This window comes from Ursus maritimus, unplaced genomic scaffold (assembly GCF_017311325.1).
Source record: "Ursus maritimus isolate PB19 unplaced genomic scaffold, ASM1731132v1 scaffold_4, whole genome shotgun sequence".
Lineage (NCBI taxonomy): Eukaryota > Metazoa > Chordata > Mammalia > Carnivora > Ursidae > Ursus > Ursus maritimus.
The window spans coordinates 45683298-45696114 of NW_024426552.1; the positions used below are offsets into that span (position 1 = coordinate 45683298).

General features: G+C 38.2%; 2 protein-coding genes across 5 annotated transcripts in view; one reads left to right on the forward strand and one right to left on the reverse strand.

Moving 5' to 3' along the window:
* The window catches only part of CMSS1 (cms1 ribosomal small subunit homolog), a 392506-nt gene that overhangs the window by 44057 nt on the left and 335632 nt on the right, over positions 1 to 12817 (forward strand). The gene's annotated exons all lie outside the window — the stretch shown is intronic.
* Positions 1 to 12817, reverse strand: part of FILIP1L (filamin A interacting protein 1 like) — a 30990-nt gene that overhangs the window by 17770 nt on the left and 403 nt on the right. Inside the window, exon 1 of one of the 2 annotated variants that reach the window (XM_008701999.2) lies at positions 12256 to 12371. The exons of the other annotated variant lie outside the window; for it this stretch is intronic. The gene's annotated coding sequence lies outside the window, so the exon portion shown is untranslated. Of the gene's footprint in view, positions 1 to 12255; positions 12372 to 12817 lie in introns of those variants that run through there. 2 annotated transcript variants of the gene reach the window in all.

Genomic DNA, 12817 nt, shown 5'->3' on the forward strand with positions numbered 1-12817 from the left:
TTGTAGATTAGCATTCTTAAGTATATAATACATATTTAAAAATATGTTTATTAAAAGGTAAACTGTGTCTTTCTCCCACCTCATCCTTCATCTACCCATACCCTTTTCCCAACCTATAACCACTGTACATATTTTCTCTTATAGGCACATCTAGAATGTCTTTATATGAGTAAAGAAGCAAATACAAATAAAGGTTCTTATTCTTCTTTATACAAGAAATAGCATTCTGTAACTGTTCGTCTGTCACCTTGATTTTTGCAGTTAAACATTTTCTTGGAGATCTTTCCATTACATCAGGATTCTTAAGCAGGGGTAGGAAAAAGGAATAAAAACCAGCATGACTGCTAAATAAAATCTTTACAACTCATGCTAAAGAAATTAAAATCTGTAGGCTTTTTTTTTAATCGAATAATATAGAGGGAGTCGTATACTTTTGCTGTTTTAAAACTTTTAAAATAAAAATTTAAAATAAAAAATAATTTAAAGATAAATTTTAATAGTAATATCATTTTATTATAATTCTTATAACAGCACTTTGACTATTGTATATCTGTCTTTAAAACATCTGTGTGTAGCATCTGTATTTTCTTAGTTGAGAAACTGAGGCCCAGGCAGACTGCATAACATGCAAGGCCATTGTTAATGGTAACCCTGGAACTGGAAGACTCCAATTCCCAACTACTATCCAGTGCAGGATTTAGCTTATTAGAAACAGACAAGCATATTGAAGGTCCACTCTTTGCCACTTGATCTTACTTAATCCTTATAACAATGTTATGAAGTATTATTTCCATTTTATAGATGAGGGTACAAACCAAAAAACTAGAATATAGTCAAGTTAAATAATTACCAAAGAGCACTGACTGCAAAGCACGTGTTCTTTTCACTTAAGCCAGGCTACATGCTAGAAAGCCGAGTACTGCTTTGAAACATGCATCCCATGGTTTTAGTGTTCATTTGTTCATTCCTGTACTCTCCACCCCAACCCACCTTGGCTCCTTGACTCCTCCTATCTTTGCTCACTCTGCTCCAGGCACACCACCTTCCTTGTTCCCTGAACACAACAGGGCCTGTGTTTTTTGTACTGGTTACCTCCCCAGGGAGCCACTCATCTCCCTCATCTCATCTAGTACCGTCTGGTATACTGTATTTTACTTATTTGATCATTGGCTGTCTCTCCTACTGGAATATAAACTTAATGTAAGTGGGTAGGTGTGTATATGTGTGTGTTTTATTCAATAACTGGCCAGTTTTTGTCAGTTTTATTCAATGCTATATTTTTAGTTCAGGAGCAGTACTTGGTACTTAATTGGTATTCAATAAATATTTGAACAAATACCTATTCTACTTTTGAACTGAGTACTATGTTAAGGATTAAGGTTGTAACTGTAAGCAGTGGACACATAGTAAGGACTTCTTTCCCTCCACAGTCAATGAATAAGTACCATTTATTGAGCAATTATTATATGCCATGTACCATGCTAGTCCTGGCAACAGTCATAGGAGGCAAGTATTATTGTCCTCATTTCACAACAAAAGCAATTAAGGCTCAAAAGTTAGATAATTTGCCAAAGGTTCTGCTGGTTAATTGGCAGAACCAGAATGCCAATATAGTTTTTACTCCAAATCCTGTTTCTCACCACCATGACATACATCCAGAGCTCCGATCTCATATATCTTATGTACCAGCCTCTCCACTCAGTAATTGTGTTGTAATATTCTGTCTGTCAAAGGCACAAAAAATCACTGCCACTTAAAATCCTCTGTTTTGTTACAGTATTTCTGTGTAGGTTCATGATTACTTTGAGCCTTGATGATGAGACATTAACAAATATTCTCTTAATCACTGTAATAATAAAGCAAGTTTAGTCATTTGGCATAAATTCATAAATATTTTTGGATGGTTTAAAAAATGTGACTTTGCCAGTAAAAACATCTCATGTTCCCCAGAGGAGGTGGGTTTGTCATAAATACCATTTCCGTTGAACATTTCAAGGAACTTAAAGTTCTCGGAAAATATTTTTAACAGACAGCCTTTTCTCAGGCAGACTTCAAGGGCATAATACTATATACCCTTAAAAGTGTGAGTGCATGTGCTTTATCTTATTAAGAATATTTATATGTATTTCTCTTATTATTCAAAATTCATTTGTATTTGAATGTTTCTTTTGTGTCTTAGTGGATTGAAGTAAACAGACATGGATTGTTTAGAAGAGCATTCTGATGCAGCTGCAGAATTTTCTTTGTTTTTAATCTCCATTAGTCCCTTTTTTTCTCTTCCCAGATCACAGGTTATTTTCACTCAGATATTGCAAATAGGTATTTTGGAGGATTAGTATATTCCTTTCCCTAAACATTTATTCTTTGGTGGGTTGCTTTTCTTTCTTGTATTTTCTCTCCTTTAAAAAGTTACAAAGAGCATATCCTTTTCCAAATCTTATTCTGAGCCAAAAAAAAAAAAAAAAAAAAAAATTTTTTTTTAAGCCCCTAGTTCCTGTAAGTCTTTAAGAAAAAAAAAAAAAGAAAAGGCTTTCCTCTTTTATTTGGCTTTCATACATTAATTCACTGGTGTTCAGTTTGTCAGATTTAACATAAAAGGCCAAAGCAGAGAGCAGTCATGTGCCAGAATGGATGAGTTCACTGGTTTTCACCTCCTTGTAGTCTGGCTGCCTTTACAGAGGCAGTGGCTAACGTGGTATGCTTGGGAAACCAAACGTTTCCTAACTTGTTAGTGGGAAATTAAAACTTCAAAAATTTAGAAGCCACAACAATAGAGGCTTATATTTTATTGTGACTACTCAGTCACACGGTTTGCCATGAGAAATAGGCTAAATAGGAGCCACAAGAGTAAAAAGTGAAAACATTTTGATCCCTAGAAAATTCTACCCCCACCCCTTCCATTTTAGTTATAGTAAATCAGTAAATAAGGGACCAAGGAGCTACAAACATTTAATAGCACTGAATAGTAGTCACAGGTCAGGGCAATTGGAGGATGAAGGTTGATGCTTGGCTTGCCTTCCTGCTGAGCAAACAGTCAGATCATGAACCACAGCGAACATCCTCCATCTACCCTTACCCACTTTCCCTAGCTCATGAGGATGACTGATTTCTGTCTTCTCCATGATGTTTTAGAGAGCTAGAGCATGGGCCATACGCTCTAGCAAGTTTAATTACAGATAGGTGGGAACATTTTAATCTAGAATCCCTTGGAATGTAAATGACCATTTTTCTTGTGGTCTGTGTTTTGCATCCCCTTGTGTGCACTGTAAAAATTAAAATTATTTTGGTCATCTAAGCCTTGTTTAATTTTCCCTGACTGACAGTTACAAGCGTTTGGGTTAGATTTTCCTTTTCTGCCATTCCCGAGTATTGAGAAGACAGAATGCATGAACACAGAGTTTGACCCTATTTTCTCTTCTCTATGTTGGGTTCTTTTCAGATGAATGTGTCCTAGAGAATATTAACCTTATGTAGTAAGGGGCAATTCAATCAAGGTGTTATAGTGGTTAACAGCAGAGCTGCTAGAGGTGAAAGCAGTGACTTTACACTCTGCTTCCCTTGGCTTTGGGTCTGCTACTGATTTTGTTCCTCAGCAAGTTTCATCCATTTAGTTCTGTTTATCCCTGTGAGAAATCTGTTTGTGGCAGAATTAAAGAAAAGGCTGTTGTTGTATACCTTGTATATGGGCTATATGAATACCCATCCATTTCTGCCCTGACCATATCTGACTTAGTGATTTGAATTTTAAGAAAGGTCAAATTATTTCAGATTTGCAGTAGTTGAAAAAGTGTTTTTGAAAATACTGATTTCACTATTCTTCACTTTTAAAGTTCACTCATTCACAGCCAAAAACAAAGAAAAAAGCCAACCCCAATTTCCAAACAACAGAAAAGCCACTCTCAGAAGAGCTGTGTATGTAATGGACAGGGAATGCTGGACCAGAATGTGCTACTGAGTTAGCTCTATGACTTTGCCTTATCTGCCTATCACCTCAGCTGCAACATAGGGAAAGCTATACAATTTGATCTCTAAGGTTTACAAAGTCTTTGATGATGCTCAAATCTCAGTTCCACAGAATAAAAATCCCACAAACCTTTAAGCTCCTCTCCTCCCTTCTTTTTTGTATAGCATTGTGTACAAATTCATATGTTAAAAATGTATATTTTGTTTCATCAGAAGAGATTTATGACTTATCAAGGTCCCAATGGTTCATAACTACATGGGACCTTAATTAGAATTTCATGGGATTCAGATTTATTTTTGGTTCTTTATATGTCAAGTACTATCATTCAAGGTTATATAAGTATGCTGTAAAAATAAAGAAATAAATCTTTGCAGTGTCTGACACTTAAAATGTTATGCTAAATTTGAAAGTACACTAAAACTAAAAAATTAACACCTAAGAAGAAGTACTTATACTCTTAGGATTCTTTATTGTCTGTGGCTGTTCAGCTCATATTATAAGATTTGTCTTACCCACTTTTTTTTATTTGTGTGCCTCCCAAGCGTGGTAGGACTTCCAAAGTAAAACAGGGAGATTCCAGGCTAGCTTTTAATAAGCCTTTTGCTCTTTAGGCCTGTACTCAGCATCTTGTTTCTTATTTCAGGTGACTAAACACCCTTTGGAAAGCTCATGGGGGTGTCTCATAACAGGGATTCCCTTCTAGCAGGGAAATCAGAATAAAAGATAACCTTACTTTTCAGAGTAGCTGAGACACATGGATTTTCTCCAAAAGACTTAATCCTTTACTTCACTTTACGGCTGGGTATAAGAGAACATGAGCTCTTCCAGACTGCATCCTACAAAGCATCCCCTCTTTGGTGCTGAGGCAACCTCTTGTGCCTCAGCCTGTGGAACCCTATTTATAGTCCAGATGATGATAGAGCACCATCCTTGTGGGCAGACTGGCATAAGTAGAAGAATTATAGGTACCATTTACTGAGTGTCTACTATGGGTCCTGCATTGTGCCAACTGCTTTATTGTCACATTTAATCTTCACTTTAAGGAGATGACTTACTCTCTACATAAGTCCAGGTTGTTCTGAAGGCCATATACTGGATTTAAAAATCATAGTTTGGATGTTGGGATCCTGGATCAAGCCTTTTTTTTTTTTTTTTTTTTAAAAACACAAAAAACCTCAGATTCTCTTTCCATAGTAGACTTCCAAGAAATAAATCTGCCATCCTTTTTGGAATGCTCCATTCAGTAGCTTCCATTTATATTTCAGTTCCCTCTTTTTCTGTGAATGTTCCCTAACTTGTCTGGCTGACGCCCCCTTTCTAAGTCCCCAAAGCCCTTACAGTTTTGTGACACAAATACTTTATATTGTTTTATACCACTTCCTAATTTGTTTTTGGATATTGGTTTTTCTCTTGAACTAAGTCTAAGCTCCATGAAGGATTTGGTACCTCTGTATCCCCCTTGTGGGTTTGAATTCAGTATGTACTTGATGACCAAATGATTGAGAGGTGAGAAGAACCATTTCTTAGGGGAGCATAACTCTCTCTTGGGCTGAATGATACCTAAAGTTCTCAGAATTTGCTTATTATTAGAGCAGAAGAAGTAAAGTTTTGTTCCTCTTGTTCCTGTCACTTTTGAGGAGGGACAACCATTTAGTGAAATGAGGAATTCACTTGAAGACAAATTTAAATAAAGTCCAGATGGGGGAAGTCCAGCCAAAGAATCTTAACTTTGCCTGTGATTCTTTGCATCTACCCAGCCCAATGAATTTTATGGGATTGTAAGAAGAATTTTGTGAGGCATAATTTTAGGGGAAATGAGTAGAACCCCAAATCACTTGACAGAATTGTTCTCACCTTTATCTGAAAGATCTGTCTTGCCCTATTTATCTAGTTCCATGAAAGCCTAAAGGATAATATGCAACCTCAAACATAATGTATTTCTTTTAATAACATGAATGTTTAACTATCTTGATAATAAATGAATCAATATTATTTTTAAAGAATGATCTTCCCTTTAGCTGCAAAGGATTACTTCTCACAAAACTCCAGAGTGATTTACCTCCTCTGCCATTTCCAACTAACAGACTAACAAACCAAGGCTAAGGGACTTGGATAGCATCTCTATATGGCCCTTTGTCTTTAGCAAGAAGGAACTTTCTCTGCTCTTCTCAAGCTTCTAGGCCAAGCAGCACCTTCCTTTTCTTCACATGTAACAGCAGCAGTCGCTTGAGTCTTGTCAGCCCAAATGTGATGAATGTTTCACATTCCTTTTATGATTTCTGCTCAGAGATTTGTTTTTTGTTTTGGTTCGCTTAAAAAAGAATTTTTTAAAAAAAGAATTTTAAAAAGGGAGAAAAACTTAGTTCACCTTTAAACTTTTGTTCCAAGACTGACAGGCCATGAGATACAGTAAATCTGGCAGATTTGCTTCTGTCTGAGCCGCCCATCTTGAAGGGCTGACCTCATCTTTGAGGCTGTTCGTGGTGCAATGGTTTGGAGCTCTCACAGACTCAAATACCACAGTTCTGTTAATCTTTTCTCTGTGCTTAAGAGTGGACTTTTCCCCTCACATTCTTCCCATTTTCTTTAGCTAATTTTTCTATAATGATATGACCAGTAGTTTATATTTTTATATAGCCTTTGGTTCCAGTTAATCAGAGTACCCTTAGTGTTACTGCTTATTATTCTATCCTTCCCCAGTATTGAGAGATGCTTATGGTAGATGAGTGTTTCCTTTTTGTAGGTTTGTGGAAGCCGAAGCTATAGGAGGTTTACCCACGGAAGAGATAAGAAGACAAGATAGATAATAGAGACAAGAAGAGTGGAACTTGGATTTATGAACTATTACTCTTTAGTCTTACCATTGAGATAACACTCTTTGTCCATGCCAATTTAATATCATTAGTAAGTATGCAAGCAAGCTTGAAGATTGACTCTGTTCTGGTTGGTTTTGTTTTTTCTTCAGCAGTCCCACATTGTTCACCTTTACCTAATTTTTATGTACAGCTGACCTGTCTTACCTGTGTTGCTTTATCAGTCCATTAAAAAAAGAACAGGGACAGGACCATTGTGCAAGAACTGCTGGTGATCTTAGTCACTGTCAGCAACATGGGGCCCATGAGTGTTAGTAGGTGTACCTGGGTTAGTGACATGGTGTGGTGTGTGGAGAACTTAGTTGCTGGGCCTGTTGTCCTGCCTTGTGCTTAGCACAGTGCCTGAAAGATACTCAGTAAATGTTTGCTGCTGGGGAAGAGTTATAAGCCCTAGGCTGTCTTCAAAAGTTGACACTGGAATTAGCTAACTGATACTAGAGAAAAATCACTCCTTTTCTGTAAAACCTGGCAGATTCACTGAACTACCCACAGAAACTTCAGAATCAAAGTGTATGCTTCAGAAAAGGTAATCTGGTTTCTAGTTATGGCAAGGACAAGCTGTTTGGGCCCAATGACTGCATCTTGTAGGCCTTCGGCTGAGGCACAGAGATTAGGGAAAACAGGAACCTACCCTCCCTTAAGGACAAAAACCACTACACTCTCCTCATCCATATTTTGCTTGCCATCCATTCCATGCCCCACAGCTATTCACGGTACTCTTTCACCACCTTTATTGTCATTATTTGGGGGAGGAAGTTAAAGTGAGGCAGGCAGAAATAGGCAGAAAACAGAGAAGCATTTGACTTAGTCTGCCTAGATTTCACTGCTTTGACTTAATCTGAGCCTGATTTGTTTCCTGGTTTTTGTGTTTGTAGTCAGTTCTATGTGATTACTTCAGATAGTGGCAGAGATTTGTTTTAGGCTACTAAACCGAATCTCGACAAAGAGGCCCTTCGTAGCCCAGTGTCAAGAAATACTCTTTTCTTACTAAGTAAGGAGCTTCTAGGTTGTAATTTATTTGTTCGTACATTTATCCAACACCTTTCTTGTCCCAGTGACACACCTACTAACTATAGGGAGGTACTTTGCCAGGTGCTAGGAATAAAGTTGGTTGCAAAATTGACCCTCAAGGAGTCCCAGAGACAGATAATAGACAAATAAGCAGTTAATATGTAATTTAAAGTCATGTAGCAATGCATTGTGTGAAGGAAAGTAAAGCAAGGTAAGTATCACAAGGAGCTTACAGCCTTCATTAGTTACTTCCTCTGCAGTTTTTGAGGAGGTTGTTTTAAAGGCATTGAGTCACTTTGGGTTTTGAAAGGGAACCTGCGAGCTGGGGAGGTATGGAGAGTGCAGAATGCTTAGTTGGAAGATGCTGAGAAGAGGTCAGTTGTCAAGTTGTGGTTCAGACCTAAATGTCTTTGACACAGAGCATAAATTCTTTCAGGGGAGCCGCTCAGCTTCTAAGCAAAGTGAGCTCTGCCACCGGAGGACCTTTAAGTACAGTTGTTTTCTTTGTCTTCCCTTTATCACCTCCCTTCCATTGTAATAGCCTGGTTGAACTCTACAGTTTTTAACTCCCTCCTTTCCCCTTGCCTTCTTACTGCTTATACTTATGAACAAGAACTTTGAACCTTTCTGCTTTCTTTTTTTAATGGGTTTTATATCCAAATTAACACCTCTAGTGCCAGGGCTTCTTCTGGGGCTTCTGCCCTCATCTTTTCCTAGCACTAATTTAAGGAGAAAGCAAAGGCTGTAGTCCAAGAATGCAGGGGGCCCTGGCTCTGCCTCTGAGTAACTGTCTCTGTGCCAAGTCACACTGTGAACATCACTTTCTTTTGTAAGGTGAGGCATTTGGATCAGATGGCCTCCAAGGGTTCTTACAGCTATAAAGCTCTGTGGACATTCCTTGCCAGAGAGAGTATGTGTACATTCTTGGGGGCCTAGAGCATCCCATTGTCCGTATAGAAAAACTTACAAGCTTCTTCTCAAACTCACATCTGTGGAGTTGATGTTTATGTTCTCTTCTACTGCTAAAACTGTCCTTTAGGCTAGAATCAGAAGTTATAAACAAAAACAAGTTGGGTTAGGCTACACCTTTACCTGCCCTAATGGTACACTTACATACCTAATTCTTTACATACTTCCTTATCCGCCCCCCCCCACACACACACATACACCATTCCTCAAGTTTGTCATTAAAAAATAGTAGTTGTATCTTTAAGAGTTAATCTGATTTTGGAGCGAATAGGGAATAGGAATGTGAGGATGGTCAGACTGGAAGAACACTGCTAATGTGTTATTCTCTGTTTTGGGGCTCAGAATTAACACTGCTCCTGTCCTATCTTAATCTGCTAAAGCATGTGAGAGAAGAAGCATGAAAAGGGAATGCTTCTCCCATATCTGAAAAAGAACCAAGGGACTTTCCTTGGAGAATCTTTCCACTTTTGTTTTGCTCAGCTTTCCCCATCAGAGGTAATGTTAGTACAGAAGACAGCCAGGGAGAGAGCATCTCAACTCTGCTTTTTAAGAAAAAGAGGGATGTAGGAGGGCTTACAACAGTGTTGGAATGATCCGCTAGGAATTAGTGCACCTAACATTCGAAGTAGAAACTGACCAGCACATATTAAACATAAGTGATTGAGTTGGCGGGCCTCTAAATACTGTAGTGATGGCAGAAAGAGCCATAGAAATATTTCTTTAAAGTGTGTGATGCTGGCTGCTTATGCAGTGTCTCTTCATCTTTAAATCCTTATTTAAAACATGATTTACAGAAACTGACCAGATTAAATTGAAGCTACATTCATAGTCAAAGACATACTAAGTAAACTTTAAAAATCATTTAAAATTAATGACATACCCAAGAGAATAAGGTAAGATGTGTCAGATTTTTCAAATATAATGACCGGCTATGTGAACATCAGATTTCAGAACATGAAGCAGGTAGAGACCAATATTGCCTTACATCTTCTGGTTATTATGCCACAATATCCGGTTGTTGTTTTTTTTACAAGTCGTTGTCCTCCTGCCTCCCTTCCTTTTCCCCTTAAAGAGGAGGCTGTATTTTTTTCTCTATTCACCTTGTAAAAGCATTCACTTTGCCCTGAAACATTAGATATAGACAGAACATGACCTAAGAAGAAAATGGAATTTTATTCTTGGTTCTCCATTTTCACTCTTTTACCTCAAAATCCATTTATTACCAAAGTCACTTTTTTTTGGGGGGGGGCAAGGGGCAGCAAAGAACCCTAAAATAAAATTCATAGCTTTTTGAGAAGGTAAATTTATGGGAATTGCAACTGGACTTGAAAATTAAGAAGTTCAAAGCTTGATTTGTGTTTTCATATTGGCGCTTTTCTATAGACTCCATCACAACATTAGGAAAATATCACAAAAATACCAGTGCTTCACATTTAAGTTTAATTGCCATAAAGGGACAAATGAATTTATTAAGTGTAAAATTAATATGTGCTTTATTTGGAAATGTAAAAATTTACATTCATTCTATCGAAAACATTTTTTCTATCGTATAGATTGTCTCAAGGACTAATGCTCATTCAGAGAGCCCAATGTGTGATAACATATCCACGATAAATCTTGTTTAACTTTCAGTTTTAAAAGGGTCTTAATGGGTGATTTGTTCTTTGAACCATGCTTTATAGTTAATAAATGGAAAAAAGTGTGGAATATTGAAGTGTGTCATTTAAAGATTTTTAAAAAATGATGCTTGCCTATTTAAAAAAAATGCAGACCCTGGGAAACACAGCTGTTAGAGCTTTAATAGAGGTTATGATTTTCAACAGTTGAGCTATAGTTTATGGTGCAGATGGCACTCTGGGTATAGCTGAAACAATAATTGATGGTTTCTGTTTCCCTGCTCTTCTATCAGTTCCAAAAGAGTGGAATACCTTTTTACCAAAGCAAGAATTTTTCCGTTTCCAATTATAGCCTATATCAAATAAACAGCTTTTCTATTGCATATTTCATACTTCACAGTGACCTGGGTGTTGGCCCCTCTTTCTTCTCATTATGGTAGGCTTCCCTAGATTTGAAATAATAGTTTTAGGGAAATCCTACTTTTCTGTACTAACCTACAGTTTATATAGCCTATCTTCAGACCAAATAACATATAATTTTTCTTTTAGAATCCTGAAACCAAAATCTTGCATTGCTCCAAACAAAATTAGCAAACAAAACAAAACAAAACTTCTATGAAGCAAAAGTAGTAGGCACCAATATTATATGCTTTAAAATACTTAACCACAGGAATTACTAGAAACAGATAAATCCTGAATTTGGGGCATATAAAAAATGCTGTTTCAAATTATAAATAAAATACAGAGGCTATTTAAAAAGGGAAATAATTGTCATACATTTCTTAAGTTTTATTTTACAGTATATGTTCAGAACAAATGAAGTTTGAGTGATAAATGATTTTTTCATCTATTCCAATGTTTCAAACATGACATAGCATATTTTCTTTTTGAACTCTTCTAATTTTTATTCTGAAAAGCAAAGTAAAATATGCAGATGTTCATCCAGGTGTTCAATTATCATATGGTAACGGTTCATTTATAGCAATAGCTTGTTCAGGGTTTAGATGTAACTTAAAGTTAAAAATGCCACTGATTAACAAAATTCTTCTACAGGCTTTACCTTTTAAATTAGCATTTCTACATAACAAACTATTGTCCAAAATATTACTCTAGAGAAACTAGCATTATCTTTAATTTTCAGTGCAGTTTGTCATTTATCCATTGATTGGAGTTGAAGTAAAGAGTTGGGCCTCAAAATTATGAGTTATGTACATGTACAAATTGACAAATGGCTTTTAAGACAGATTAGAGTTTGTAAGATTTTTTTGAAGCCTAAAAAGTGTGTAACTTTTTAAGTTAGATTCATCCCAATTACAAGATGTATGTCTAACAGGGATTTTCTAGTCTTGAAGATTCACAAAGGGGAAGGGGTGAGAATCGGCACTAATAAATCCACTACCATGTGGCAGTGTTTCGCACTCTGCTCTTCTAAGACATAAGGGAATTCAAGTCCGAAGAGAGATAAGATCAGGAGATCGAGTTGTGGTATTACAATATATCCCCCCCCCCCCGCCCTTTCCCAGAGATTTCTCAACACAGGCAGGATTCAGTTGTGGCTCACTTGGAGAAAAGTATGTAATATATAGTAACTACCGCAGCACTCATCATTTAAAATCAAATCCCAAATCTGCTTTCTCCTTTGGAGTAAACTTTCTAGGTTTTGTGTGAGTTGGAGAAGGTTTGAACCTAGAGTTCATTGGACGCGCTTTTCGAAACCTGTCTGCAGTTCGTGATGCTGTTAACTTTAAAAGCCACCTACAGTCCTCCTGGCTCTCTGACAGCAGTGCCCCTTGCTGGAGCTGAGCGGCTCTCCCGGGCTTACCTGAGCTGCCTGCGCCGGGGCCGGGCGGGGGCCGGAGGGGGCCGCAGTCTCGCGGCGCTGCGAGCGGGCTGTGCGCGCTCCGGGAGTCGCCCGAACAATGCGAGCGGGGCGCCGAGCGCGCCCGGCCTAAGGGCGTTACGTCACTGCGCTGCCTTATAAGGCGCTCCGCGTGTGCGGCGCGGGCGGCGGAGGCGCCGGTGACAGCCAGATCCGCAGCGGCGGCGACGGCGCAGCAGCGGTATTGCGCCCCAGCTCCGCCGACGCTCGGACCGTGTGAACGGACAGTCGGTCCCCGGTTCCCCGCGGTGGGGAATGGGCGGCGGGCCCGGGACGCCGGCGCCCCCCTGCCTGGCTAACCAAGTCATTGGGAGTCATGGTCGATCAGTTAGTAACTTTTCTCCCTGGGGCTTTAAAGCTCCTGTTATTGCTTCAGATTCTTAAATGCACATCCTGTTATTCTTATTTAAACTTTTGTAAATACATTTTTGTTACATTTGTTTTCCTGGTTGCTGGGGGGAGGAGGGGGAGGGAGCCAGAGGCTTTTTTTTTTTTTTTTTTTTTT